Below are 13,285 nucleotides of genomic sequence, written 5' to 3' on the forward strand. Positions count from 1 at the left end.
AAATGGCCCTAGGATCCCCAGAATACTTTTGCACTTTAAAAGTGCAGGACACTAAAACTATAATGAAGATTACTATAAAAAATGTTTGCCCTTTTGTAAATCTGGCATAAAAAAACTGGGGACAAAAAAACAAAGAATTGCTTCTTTGTAAATGTGCTCCTAGTAGTGTCCAACAGGGTACTTGTGGCAAAGTGACAATTCCAAGGATAACTGGTGGGCAGTTGTCGTCCTGAGACTGGTGGGCAGTTGTCGTCCTGAGACTGGAGATGTCTGAACATTGAATTCTGCAAAAGTAATAACATGACATTTATATGTAAAAGTTTGTAGGAGATTTTAGTAATTTGCTATAAATCCACATCAATGCCCCTCAATGTACATGTCACCAATCTGTTCCTTTTCCATGAGATTATTAATGTGCACACATGTATCTGCTCTATCTTGTAGTTGATGCACAGGAATATAAAGATATCATGGCTTTCCCTGCCTATGCTCTTGTCCAAGGTGCTGAAACCTCAGTCTGCTGCTTTCCAGCTCATTGCAATCAAACTGCTCTGCAACTGCTGACAATCGAATAGTAAACTGGAAGCTCCACGACAGCAGATGGAGATACATGTTTCATTTACTGTAAATACATCAGTATTATACTTTAACGCCCACCAAGGATTTTCTATCCTGAGAAACTACACCTAAGAAAAGTCTGCAGAGAATAAGGCAGACACCTGCGGTGCACTTCCAGCGTATGCCCGCTAGAGGGCGCCAGAGGCTGGAAACCTTAGCCTGCCTGGGTGCCATATGTTAGGGAGTAAGCTGGGGGAAGTCAAACTATTTGGAATATCTGCTGTTGTTAGAGCAGCTGTCATGTACACAGTGCAGGCAGCCTTCTCTGATACTGAGCCCTCAATGTGACCATTTAACCCATAGCATGCAAGAAAGCAGGCAGCACATAGCATAGGGGTCATATGCATAGCCTGAGTTCTTTTACTGCATTAGCCTTTAAAAATACATGTTTAGGCTGCCATTATAATGAGTTGTCCTTGTAACCCATGCCAGCAGTAATAAATAGCCTGCTGGCTTCACATGTTATATAAACGCTTCCTAAAGGAAGACTTTAATAGCAGGAATGGAGGAATGGTGTGCTTTAATTTGCAATGCCCCTCGCCCCCCTCCCAACTCCAAAGCACCTGACCTGTTTTTTTGCCCCCCAGCACACTCAGAAAGTATATAAGACAGGAAGCAAATGGGAGCTTTATTTAAGGACACCCTCTGTGACCCTGTGCAGGCCTGTGGGGTCACGTCTGTGTTTTTGTAAGAAGCAACAGGTTTCTGAAAACAGTTATGACTGGCTGTGCAACCCTGATTGTCCTTATGTATAAAATAGTAATTGAGTTTTGGAAGGCCTAGAATTTGGATTTGCATGCAATAAATAAACAGATGCAACCCAATATAAGTACAGCCATGCATAAGCAGATAGTCGCAAGCAATGCAATAATTTTGAGCATTGCATACAATAGATAAAAAATATTCCTGGAGTGAAAACATGCAAGCCACCTTTGTGGACTTCTTCTGTCTGCTGACTTTTTTGCTTCAACAATTTAAATCAAATTTTCAGAAGCAAAATACAAATTCCTTATTTCAGGAGTTTTTTTTAAAATGGTTTCATCTATAGCCAATATTGATTATTGGTATTCCCTTCTTCTCTTGTTTAACTATCAAACTTTTCCGCCCTCCTAAAAAGGTTAATTAGTACAAAAAGGAGAACAAAACAGAAAGGGGGTTTCCATGCAGTAAGTAGTTTGGGTCAGCCCCAGTGACTTCATGGGGTGTTTATATTTAGGGATTTATTTGTCTATTATAAGGGTCAAACACCCCATGAAGTCAATGGGGCGGACCCAAACTACTTCTCTGGTTGTATTACACATCCTATTTCATTATTTTAATGTATGTTATTTATACCTAATATAAATTTGAAGTGCCACATAGGATCCCCCTTTTTCTCTCCTTTTTGTACTAAATGGTTTCATTACTCAATCTACTGGCAAAAAAATGGTTAATAGTGAACTGCACAGGTCTGTTTTCTACCTTTTTCTGAAAGGTGGAAGGAAGCCGCAGTGTGGCTGCATGTTTTTTTGGATGACACATGTACTGTCCAGGGGCAGAAAACTGCCGTCTACATAGATTTGAATTGGTACAACCCAGTTTTACACAGCAAAGGCTCTTAAACGAATGGGCATTGGCCAGTATTTGTGTTTCCCAGTGTTTGACAGTAGGCACCTGGAGACCTGGGGGACCCATAAATTTAAAACAACTGGTTCATTAATCCACTGGTGGTAATTTATACAGAACACATCATACTTCACATCACCCTTTGAACAGTCCTGACTTTTCTCTGTCCCATGTGATTGGGGGAATAAGGGAAGTACCCCAATGGCGAAATATCTTGCATGCTTCTGGTTCTTTATGACTCTCCAGAGTGGCCGATTTGTAATTCCTGAGAAATCTATGCCAGTCTAAAATCACTCCAATCTGGTTGAAAATCTCTGTTGCTGATGAGCAAATTGAATTTTTTTTATTTATTTAATTAGAAGAATGCTTCTTTCACAACATATTCATATTCACACCTTATCCAAAAGAAACATTAAAACAGACTTGTGCAAACCAGGGATGAATATGAAAGGATCTCAGTTCATCAGTCATATTTATTAAAATAAACAATATTGTTCTGTAGCCCAAAACAAACATTCAAGATGTATTTGTGTCTCGCAAATCAAATTTATACTCCTAAAATGGGTTACTGCTCTTTGCACCCCTCCAACCATTCCTTGCATTTGTTAATAAAAAACAGATCACATTAAACAAATAGAAATAATGACGATTACCCCGCACTACTCTTCAGTAAAGTTCATAATAAAGGTGAACCCTGGGCCCAGCACATTTAAATTAAATATATTTGTAGGATAATGGATTTAAATCTCCTTTGTTTGACCATATACATTTGAAAACCCAGTAGTAGGGTGGCACAGGGGGCTCAGTGTCTAAAAATCCCAGCCAGGACACCAACTGCAAGGGTTTCCCCTCACCTCCAAAATATGTTGTTAGGGTTTTGGCTCCCCAAAAAACTGTCCTTGGTACATGTGGAAAATAAGCAGTGAAACCAAAGTGCAGCAGGAGCTGTGTCTGCTTGGGTACAATATGGACGTGCAAAATTAATGTTAAAGCATTAAACTAATAAAAACAGTTTTTGCCTTATAGTGCTGACATCAACCCTGTGCTGTACATAATCTGAACAGAGCAGTGGGGGGACCCAACAGCTCCACTCACTTCATTCTGCAATCATAAAAACTGCAGGAAGGGGGCGGATACAAGACCAGTCACCCAGCACAAAACAAGAGAACAGCAATGACTGGTCTTTATATTGAGTGCTCCTGTACAGATCTTGAAAGAATACACGGAGTATCAATATTCAGAATACACACACCTCTTGTAATAAGAGCAGTGTTTCACAACCTGGGTTCCTCCAGAGCTTGCTAGCTAATCCTTCAACCATGGCTAAATTGGATCTTTCAGGTCAGTTTTTTAGCGAAACCAATGATCTTTTTAGCTATGTGTAAGGATGACATTCTTCCCACTGGCCATTAATGTAAGAGACATTCTCCCTACTGACCCCCAAACAAATATAATGTGAGCTGTGGATATGATAATTATAGATCTGAAAGTTTTTTTAAGGATAAATGATGATTTAGGCAATGTTTGCTCTTCCTAGAATTGTTTTCTTAATTAAATAAATAATGTATTAATAAAATCATGTAAAAGCTTAGAACTTCTGCCCAGTACCAGGACAAGTAATCCATGTTGATTAATAACAAAAAAAAAACACAAACAAAAACAAAAAACAAACCAAAAAGCAATAATAAAAAAAAAACAGTATATAGCAAAGTTATATATAGTTCCGCGATTCGGCCGCTAGGTGGCGACATAACCCCAGCGTTGCTCTGCTGCGGGGGGAGGTTGAGTCAAGGGAGTGACTAGCTGGGGAGAATGTTGCAGCCTGCCATCAGTCCTGGTGCCGAGCTCCCTGCTGTCCCTATTATAATGATTACATGTTAAAGCTCACACCTGCACTGGCTATTCATTGTCAGGTGGAGAAGCGCTTGTGATTTTTCTGGATGACAATTAAGTTGCATGTTTCATTTCCTAGCTACAGAGAAGAGAAGAACTTTATGGGATTTGCTGCTTATGCTCTCCTATAAACTTTCTGCTGGTGGGATATTTAAATTGGAGATCATCAGATGTGTATGAGGACTGGCTGCTAGCAGAAGAGGACAGAGCATCAGTCTCCTGCTGAGTTTGGATATCATGTGTGCTTACATTGAGTCCTGATCTGAACTTCATCCACTGTTCATATGTGATATAAATCTCCATTAATTGTGCTGGGAAAAAAGTGGACATGATGCAGCTGGTTGTATGCCTGTAAGGGTCATTGGGTTAAAGGTGGAATTAAAGGGTCTGGACTGTTGGGCTTGTACAATCATGACTACATGACTTTATGGCTCCATTGCTTTGATGTCCTCAGGCTTGGAGGGAACATGGAATTCCATCAAAAACTTGGATGACCAATTGTTGGTGTCTAATGAGAGAGAGACCTCCCAGCCCTGTAAGTGCTGAAGGCAGCTGCTGCCTGGCTCATTCATAGGGAGTGGTTACCTTGAGAGCTGCCCTGAGCTTTGCTGAACAGAGATCACACATCCTAAAACCTCAGAGGGGTTCCAGTGACACCAGCTTCATACAGGTAATACCTATTCTTCTCTTACCTCCAACCCATCAGCCATTTTTTTTTAAAGTGTAATAGATCAACCTGCTGGGGGCGGACTCCCCCTCCCCAAATTGTAACTCCCCCAAAAGCAACATGAGCTGGGTTCTTAATTGGACTAAGCATCGGTAATAGAGCAGAACACTTTGTGGACTTTAGGCAGCTTAAGACCTATAGATCTACGGGACGAGCTGTACTTCTATGTGAGTATAAAATATTCCTATGTGTATGGTAGTACAGCATTAGCACCAGGGCATGCTACGTTACCCATACAGTTGCCAACTATTGTGGATTTCCCTACCAAAAAAAGTCTTTGGAATATTTGTCCCTGGCATTGGCCCTGGCTTTGTCATTCTTTTTTTTTTAATACCTGTAATTTATTATTTTATGTTGGTGTGAAATGATTGCAACAAAGTAATAAATGGTTCTTCATAGTGCTTTATGGTCCTTTGACGTAGTATTGTGTTCATCTGTTTGAGATAAATTGCCGTTAACATCAACATGTTACCGGAAATGATTTTAATATGACGGTGACTAAGTATATTAATTACCCCTGATCATTAAAATAAACTATGCCGCCGGATTGGATTATCTCCAAAATGTAGTTCTACTTGTCAAGATTTGTCTAATTATCCCTATTCTCTGTCTGTGGTTAGGTGAAGAATTAAGACTCGTATCTAGAAATTGAAAGCACAGTTGTCAGTCTTTAATCTATTACACTTGTGGTAAGGGTTAGCCTTTAGAATTTAAATTTAGAGCATTTTATTTGGAATACATCCCAGAATTATTCTTCACAGGGTAATATATGAGTGGAGGACCTCAGCATCTTCTGTATAAGTTGACTGGGTAACCTTACAAGGAGAATTAGAAGCCATTATCCTGGTGCGTTTTGCTCCCTTGGCCATAATGACATTGAAATTGGATTACATGGGATGGGTGCGTAAGACGAACACAAGAAGGGGTTGATGTACAACTCTACAGCTGGATAGACCTCATCCTGACCATGTGATTATGTAACCGAATTATCCCAACTACTGCCTTCTACTCTGGAAGTGTGTTTGACTTTAAATGCATTAATCTAATTGAACTGATGATTTTATTAAATTTCAAAGTATGATTCACTGTGTTAATGCCCGTCACTGCTACTACTGTTGTGTTTTTTTTTCACGATGATGATGACGATTATAATTAATATCAATAATTTGGAGCAGGACAATACTTAGGTGGCAGAGAGATAATTCTTATTAATTGCAACTTTTTTGTTGAGCTTTTTCTATTGTAGTTCATGAAAGCACATATTCTTTGACTTTTATGTTTAACTAGGAACATTAAATAATATAACTTGCTTGGTTGTATGAAATCACTGGGTTTGTTTCATTTTTTTTTTTTGCAATCACTTAAGAAACTCTTGGTGGAAATAGATAGTATGAAGCAATGTACATAAACTGTTTTTAGAAGTCAATTGATTATCGTCTTTCCATACGGTAGCATGGAAAATGGTCAATATAATATCAGGTTTCTGCTTTTACGTAACAAATCCTAAATGGTGGATCACTGAGTGGGATTGAGTGAAATCTCAACACTTTACAAGTCATTTCTTGCCTGGAGATTTTGTGTGTTGTCTTTTAGAGGGTTTTGACCAAGGTAGTCTGTATGATTATAGGATATAAAGCAATGCAATATGATTCATTTTCCTAGAGGAGGAAACTTGGAAAAATTGCTTGTTGGGAAACATTGGTTTGTGTTAAATGGAATGTGAAATCTCCAAAAAAGTGAACGTTTTATAGACTGATTGAAAACTGGAGATTTATGAAAGCCCTTAAATACCACATTCAAAAAGTGGAGACTTTACTAAAGGAGTCATTCTATCAAATGTGTGCTCATTGGATCCCGGGAAGAATTATTCATGAAATTTTAGATCAGTTTCAATCATTGATTTTGGTGTAAATTTGGCTTAATTTGAGATGTAAAACAAGAGATAATTGTAATGAAATACAAACATAAAGCCTAAAAATTCTACATTTTGTCCAATGATTTGGAAACATCACCCCGAAGGGAGCACTTTTCGACAGAAACCAAAAATATCCACAGGCCAAGAACAGGTGGATGGAATGTTAATTGCTAGCTCCTTCCTGCTTTTTGCTTGTCCCTGCTTTCAAAGTTCCCTGTGCTTTATATGGGATTAATCTGCCCTCAGGATAGGGTTTATCCGGCCAGCAAACTGCATGGAATAAAGGTCCCCAGGGTATCATGAAACTTTATCCTGACAAGACTGTGGCCCTAAAACTCCAATTTGTTTTATGTGCGCAATACAAAATACTTTTACCTGTTCTGCAGCTCTGGTATGCTGAGTTAAGAGTTGCTGAAAAGCTAAGAAAACTAAAACTAAAACAAAACACACATTTATATATTTATATTGTATATTGAATGGTATTGAATAGGGTTTGGCTATATTTTTGAGTAGAGCAGTAACTGTTGTGTTTTTTCTGTTTTCTTCCGGCTTTACACTGTTAGATATAAATGATCAATATCACTCTGATATAAAACAATTACATCATTACTGCTGTGCAGCATTTGAAATTGAGCATAATTTAGGAATCTGATCAAATACTGATCAGACTGCCACCACCACCAGCTTTGAACCAGCTCAATGCAGTACTGAGCTATGTGTCTTGTCTTTCAAGCATACATGCTAACACTCATAGAGGAATTTTATATGACCTTATGCAAACACGTCAGGAGAAATGTCATTCCATCATGCAGCACTTATGTCAGACATGTCCGGTAAAGTGCTGCCGAGGTAGGAGGGCAACGACCACTTGCATACAGTAACATTGATGTTTCATTGCACTTTCATGTAATATTTATCAAGAGCCAAATCGAACCAAAAACTGATATTGGGGGAAACAGCCAACCAATAGGATTTGTCAGAAAGAACTTATTTCAAGAGTTCTTATTATTTCATTTGCATGGCTGCCGTGGCACCAAGTGGAAGAGACCAGATCCCCCTACTGGTTTTTTAATGGCTAAAAAGGTGTAAAAGAGTGAGTGTTAATGGGAAAGCTCACATCCCAGAGACAAAATCTGACATTGTTCATCCAACTGAACTTATTTTCTTTAAAAACTGCTGACATATATTTGCAATTATCACAGTATGGAACATAAATATAAATATATATATATGCAGGGAATACATACAACAAAAGCATTTAGTAAAACAATTCCTTGTCCAATTCTTTATTCCTCTACTAGCATTTCTTCCCACATTTATATGCTGAGCAAGCTTTGTACCAAAGGGTTGCTCAAGCAGGTTTCTCACCCCAGGCAGTGAAATAGTTTGTCCTGATCCACCTCAATGCCATTTCCACTGGACAGCTTGGTCAGCAAGTGAATATAGAGAAGAAAATAAGACAGACACAGCTATAGGACACAATACTATACATATTCATTCTTTTTAAACACCCAGTAAATATTCCAATCAGTGCAGATTGGTATAAAGGAATGCATCATTAAATGTATTCTTTATTGCAAGCAGTTTAAGCACATAGATTTCAGTAATACCCTATTGCAATCCTATATACAGCAGAGCTGGGAGAGGGAGAAGTGAAGCAGTCAGTTGCCGCTGCATTGATTTTGTGCTAACAAGTAGCTGATAGAAGGATAAAGCAGATTGACAAAATGAGAAGCTTATCAGTTTTCTGCTTCTCTTTTCACTGTTCAGGTGAAGGCTGGGAGAGGCATGGAAGACTATATTTGTAGATTTTACTTATTTGTAGCAGAGAAAGAATAGGACTCATACTAGACAGGGCTGTGCTTAGAGGACTGGGTAGACCAAAAATACAAATCCTTTGGATCTCTTTTATGGATTTTATCTGTGTATTTGTTTGCCCAGAGATCAGTTCTAATAAATGTGGCTGTCTGGGATGTAGAGAACCCAGGAAAACAGTAGCTTAATATTCCAATGTGTGTATGTTATGCAAGGAACATTATGGGGTAAAGCTTTTCTGGGACAGTAATTGGTGCTATTAGATATATATCATGCAGCTACGTATTAGTTAAAGCATTTTGATAAATATTTTAGATACAACTAATGTGCTTAAATTTGACTTAGAATCTGCCCTCACTCATTGCCTGTATAGCAGCACTCAGATTAGAAGAGAGAGAAGCACCACTAGAGCCAATCAGGTGGTCTGAATACACATGTGCTGACAAGGAAGATGATGACAGGGGAGCAGATCGGTGTTCTTATGAATATGCTGATGCTATTGCTCTGTCCAATTAAAGTATAGCAAGGTGATTGGGTTGTATTTCATAACTGTCCTGTAAACCTCTATGCGGCCTGGACAGAAATTCCAGCCCTTTATCTGTTAAACCAGCTCACACAAATGTATTGTAAATAATAAAAAGTGAAGATTTGCTATGGTAAAGGGAACATTTAGAATTATAACCGTTTTTTCAAAATTCTTGTGGGTTTCTCCAATATAATAGCATTGCACTCCGTGGTATGTGAGGGTACCTAGGCACTCCTGTGTCTACATTCCTATAGCTGTATATCTAGAGTGTGAGATTTATGGCGCCCATGCCTCTGATTAATATGGTGCAATCAGCAGTGAAATTTGGAAATGCCACCACTGTGCCGCCTGCTGTTCTCCTTGCTGGAGGCTCTGACATGAGGAAGTAAAGCCCTGCCTCCACCTAGATAGCACCATCCATAGTATAGGACTAGTAAATCTGTAATGATGTATTATCAGCTGCAAGGAGAACACTGGCAATATGGTGGACTAATGCTTTGCTTTCCACCTGTCTTTTTACGGAGCAGTCGTTATGTATGCTGTCACCAAAATAGGACCGTATAGAAGGAAATGCGTCATTCTCCTAAGAAGGTTTATTCAATTATTTACTTTACAGTCCCATGCGTTTTAGTTTTCCCAGAACAATCACCTTTTTTCCACCTAAATCCCAGTCTCACAACGCTTTTCTCCTTGTAATCTGAGCTCCCAGTAAATGTAGTGGAGTGGAATGAATTGAGATGAGCATTTACTACAAAGTGATGTTTGCGGGATAGATGTTATTGTACAGGTCAAAGAGTTCATAGGGTTCAGTTCTCTATATACAAAACTATAATATTTCCTAATGGTAACAGGAGATAATAATCCAACAAGAATATCTTCTCTACTCTATTAGGTATGGTGTCCATTATCTTTTTTTACCCCCATGACATCCCTTATACAGCTAGGATATTTTTGCTGAATCAGCAGGACTTGATTCAGTGTTTCTAAACCTGCAGATCAGATCAAGCATAGAATCAGCTTCCTCAATGCATTCAATCATATTCCATATGTGGTAACATTTTCACGTGATGGAATATTTGTACTGTGAAAAAATATTGTTCCATGCATAGTCAGCTTCAGGGCGTGCAGTATCCTGTAGCAGATCAGCATTCTGTAGCTGGTGTACTATAGATGTGCAGTCTTATTCCTGCCCAATAAAACTACAGATTGCTGCTAATAAAATATGTAAATGTAACACAACAAAATATAGCACAACTAAAAAAATTCTCCAATAAAAAAAGAAACTTTCCTATATATCCTAAATCTAGTAATCCTCTAACTGGTCGTGTGACTGTTGAATCGACCTCTACCTCCTTATAGTGAAGGGCAGAGGTCTTTATTGCTGCAGAGAGCTGCTGAGGGTATAACAGTATTCTACTATAAACCAAGGTCAATGATGTACCCCCCTCCTATGGGCTCTCCCTATTACAGCTTGATCTCATGAGTAGAGGGGTGAATATTGGCCAATGTCTGGTTAAGAGGAGGAGCAGTAGTGGACTTTGGAGGGTTTAGTGTGCAGTGATTAACATCAGATAGGATGTAAGCTTTGCAGCAAAAGTGGGCTTTCATTTTTTTTTTTTATTATTATCTCTATTGGAGTTGGGTTACATATTAAAAAGTTTTGTAATAAAGAAGACTTTATTGCATAAGGCTAACGATATCCAAAATTATACAAATGTGATGTGCAGGTGCTGGACTGTACATTCCTCGGTAAGTATAAGCTGATGAAAGAAAGGTGATGTAATGGTCAAATGATCCTAGAACTGATGCTAATTATGGCCCTGAGCAAATTTGTCATTAATTCTGTACGGTCCCTTGGGAGGTAATATAATTTAAGACTGTGTGTTCAGTTTGTGTAGGAAGCCAGTTCTGTCTTTGTTTTGTGATACTAGTTTAAACTCAACTGATTAGATGAATCCTTGTGAGTAATGGACCACCTATAATATCTTTTGTCATTTTTGAAAAAAAAAAGCTGCTGGGTTTGCAACCTTCCCCTTGCCTACTAAAAAAAGTGATATTGCTCTGTTGCCATTCATTAGGAAATAATTTTGGCTGGGTTCACACTACAAAATGCCAAAACACAGCATGTTTTTTTATAATGTTTTTGCATATGTTGGATTAGTTTACAGGAAATCCAAGATGAGAATAGGTCAAATGATTCAAAAATCTCATACCAATGCTTTCACATGCATCAATATGCAATTTTCCAACTTTCTCATAGTTTAATGAAATGCACACAGAAATGCAACTAGCAGTCTGTTTAGAAAACTGGGGAAAACTATGAGTTCTTGGGGATCACAAAACGCATGCAGTTAAAAATGCACACTGAAGGTAACAAGACCTTTGTAGAAATTTTCTACAGATAAGTGTACCTGTTTATGCCATTTGCATTTCTGTCCTCGGGCAAAAAGTGGAACTGAACTCTGATTTGCTGTGGAATACAGGTAAAATGCATTTTTTTCTGTCCATTAAAAAAAATAAAATACTTTAAAACATAAAAGTGTATAATACAACTTCTAAGTTTTAGAATCTCAGCTGGTAATGGAAATATATTATAGGTTTTAGATTGCTGGGACTATGTTAAGGCATCCTTTTCAGGAACTAGACTTCTGTGTGGTTCAAATTCAGGATGTCCGCAAAAAGACCACCAAATATTTCATATATCTGCTTTTCATGTAGTTATTGCAGAATTGTCCAGTAGATTCACACACATTGTCAAAGGGACTTGAAAGATTTCCATACATAGTTTTATCTGAGTGCTCCTTGCCTCTAAATGTCAATGCAGATTTATTGTCTGGATGCTTGGCACTGCAATGGTAATCACTGGAACCGTGTGGCTGAATGACATTGATAGTTTAATAGGATATGTATTCTTAACTAAAGTATGTTTTACACCGTTATAGTTAACATCAACAAGTCATTCACACATTTTATATGTCTTGTATTTTTATATGTTTTGTGTTTTATTTTGAATAGTGCATAACGTGACCATTTGTGGAGCTAAAACTCTTGGGGATTTATTTATAAAGCAGCGAATTTGACATTCTCGGGTGGAGAATCTTTCACGTCCATGTGTCTCAATAGTAGATATTGATTCTACACCAGGTAATGTTTCAGTGGTCATCAGATTGCTTTATAAACAGACCCATTAGTTCTTATTTTTTATGCAAATTGGTATTACATTGCATATAATTGTCGAAACCTTTGTGAGAAATGGGAAAGCAGCTTGTCTATCCCTGTCTATACCTGTCCCTTTTAGATGCAAACGTAATTCAGAGGACTCTTTATTATTACTTTCATACTTTAATGTTAAATAGTTATTCTGTTTCCAGACCTGGAAATTATAGTAATTTGGGAAAAAAACTATAGTTTAGAAGGAATTTTCCTGGATGATTGCTATTGTTTCTTAGGAAGCGCTTAGGAAGGGGGACTCTTCCTGCTATTGCTGGTCAGAGTAAGAGGGGACATTGATCAGGTAAACAAATAAAATCTGGGAGATATTGATCATTTACCTGGGCTTTCATCGGTTGACCAGTGTATGACCAGCATCGGGCTCTCCTGCACCTAAAAGTGATTGGATGTTTTTGCTAGTATGGTCATATGGGAAATATAAAATGGTGTGACAAGTTTCCTATTGTCTGAAAGTCTTAAAATCTTACTAGCATCTAATTTCTCTTGAAGAAAGAAGATATGGTGGAAACCTTCTTTTGCTCACCATCTTGGGTGGTGGGTGGCAGGCAGATAATGTGGCTGCAAATTGTAAGCTAGTAGACTTAAATTAGGCAGCCCACAGCAAGAAATGCTGGTACTCATAGACTGTCTAGGTACAAAAATAAAACTTTTCTACAGACTTCCATTGAACAACTTACTGAAGAAAACTGTATATGGTTCGGTATAATTTCAAACATACTAGAAAACTTAATAGGGGTTTAAATACAGTTTATGCACTTTCGTAAGGAAAAAAGATTGGTTCCGGGCAGTGCTGTGAGGCTGCTTAATGCACAATTATTAATGTTCTGCTGGAACAACTTCTATGCATTAAAGGCTATTAATTTACCATCTACAATATGTTAAATCCAATTTGTGTTTATTTGGGCATGTTAAGGTTACCTGTTATTGTTGTTTGTATACCATAGGGCTCTGTTCC

At 38.1% G+C, this 13,285-nt stretch overlaps 1 protein-coding gene across 1 annotated transcript in view; it reads left to right on the forward strand.

Moving 5' to 3' along the window:
- The first annotated feature begins 4,105 nt into the window (after positions 1–4,105).
- Positions 4,106–13,285, forward strand: part of LOC140332095 (sodium channel protein type 5 subunit alpha-like) — a 238,635-nt gene continuing 229,455 nt past the window's right edge. Inside the window, exon 1 of the mRNA XM_072413393.1 lies at positions 4,106–4,786. The gene's annotated coding sequence lies outside the window, so the exon portion shown is untranslated. The remainder of the gene's footprint in view (positions 4,787–13,285) is intronic.

The sequence above is a fragment of the Pyxicephalus adspersus genome, chromosome 5 (genome assembly GCF_032062135.1).
Source record: "Pyxicephalus adspersus chromosome 5, UCB_Pads_2.0, whole genome shotgun sequence".
Classification (NCBI taxonomy): domain Eukaryota; kingdom Metazoa; phylum Chordata; class Amphibia; order Anura; family Pyxicephalidae; genus Pyxicephalus; species Pyxicephalus adspersus.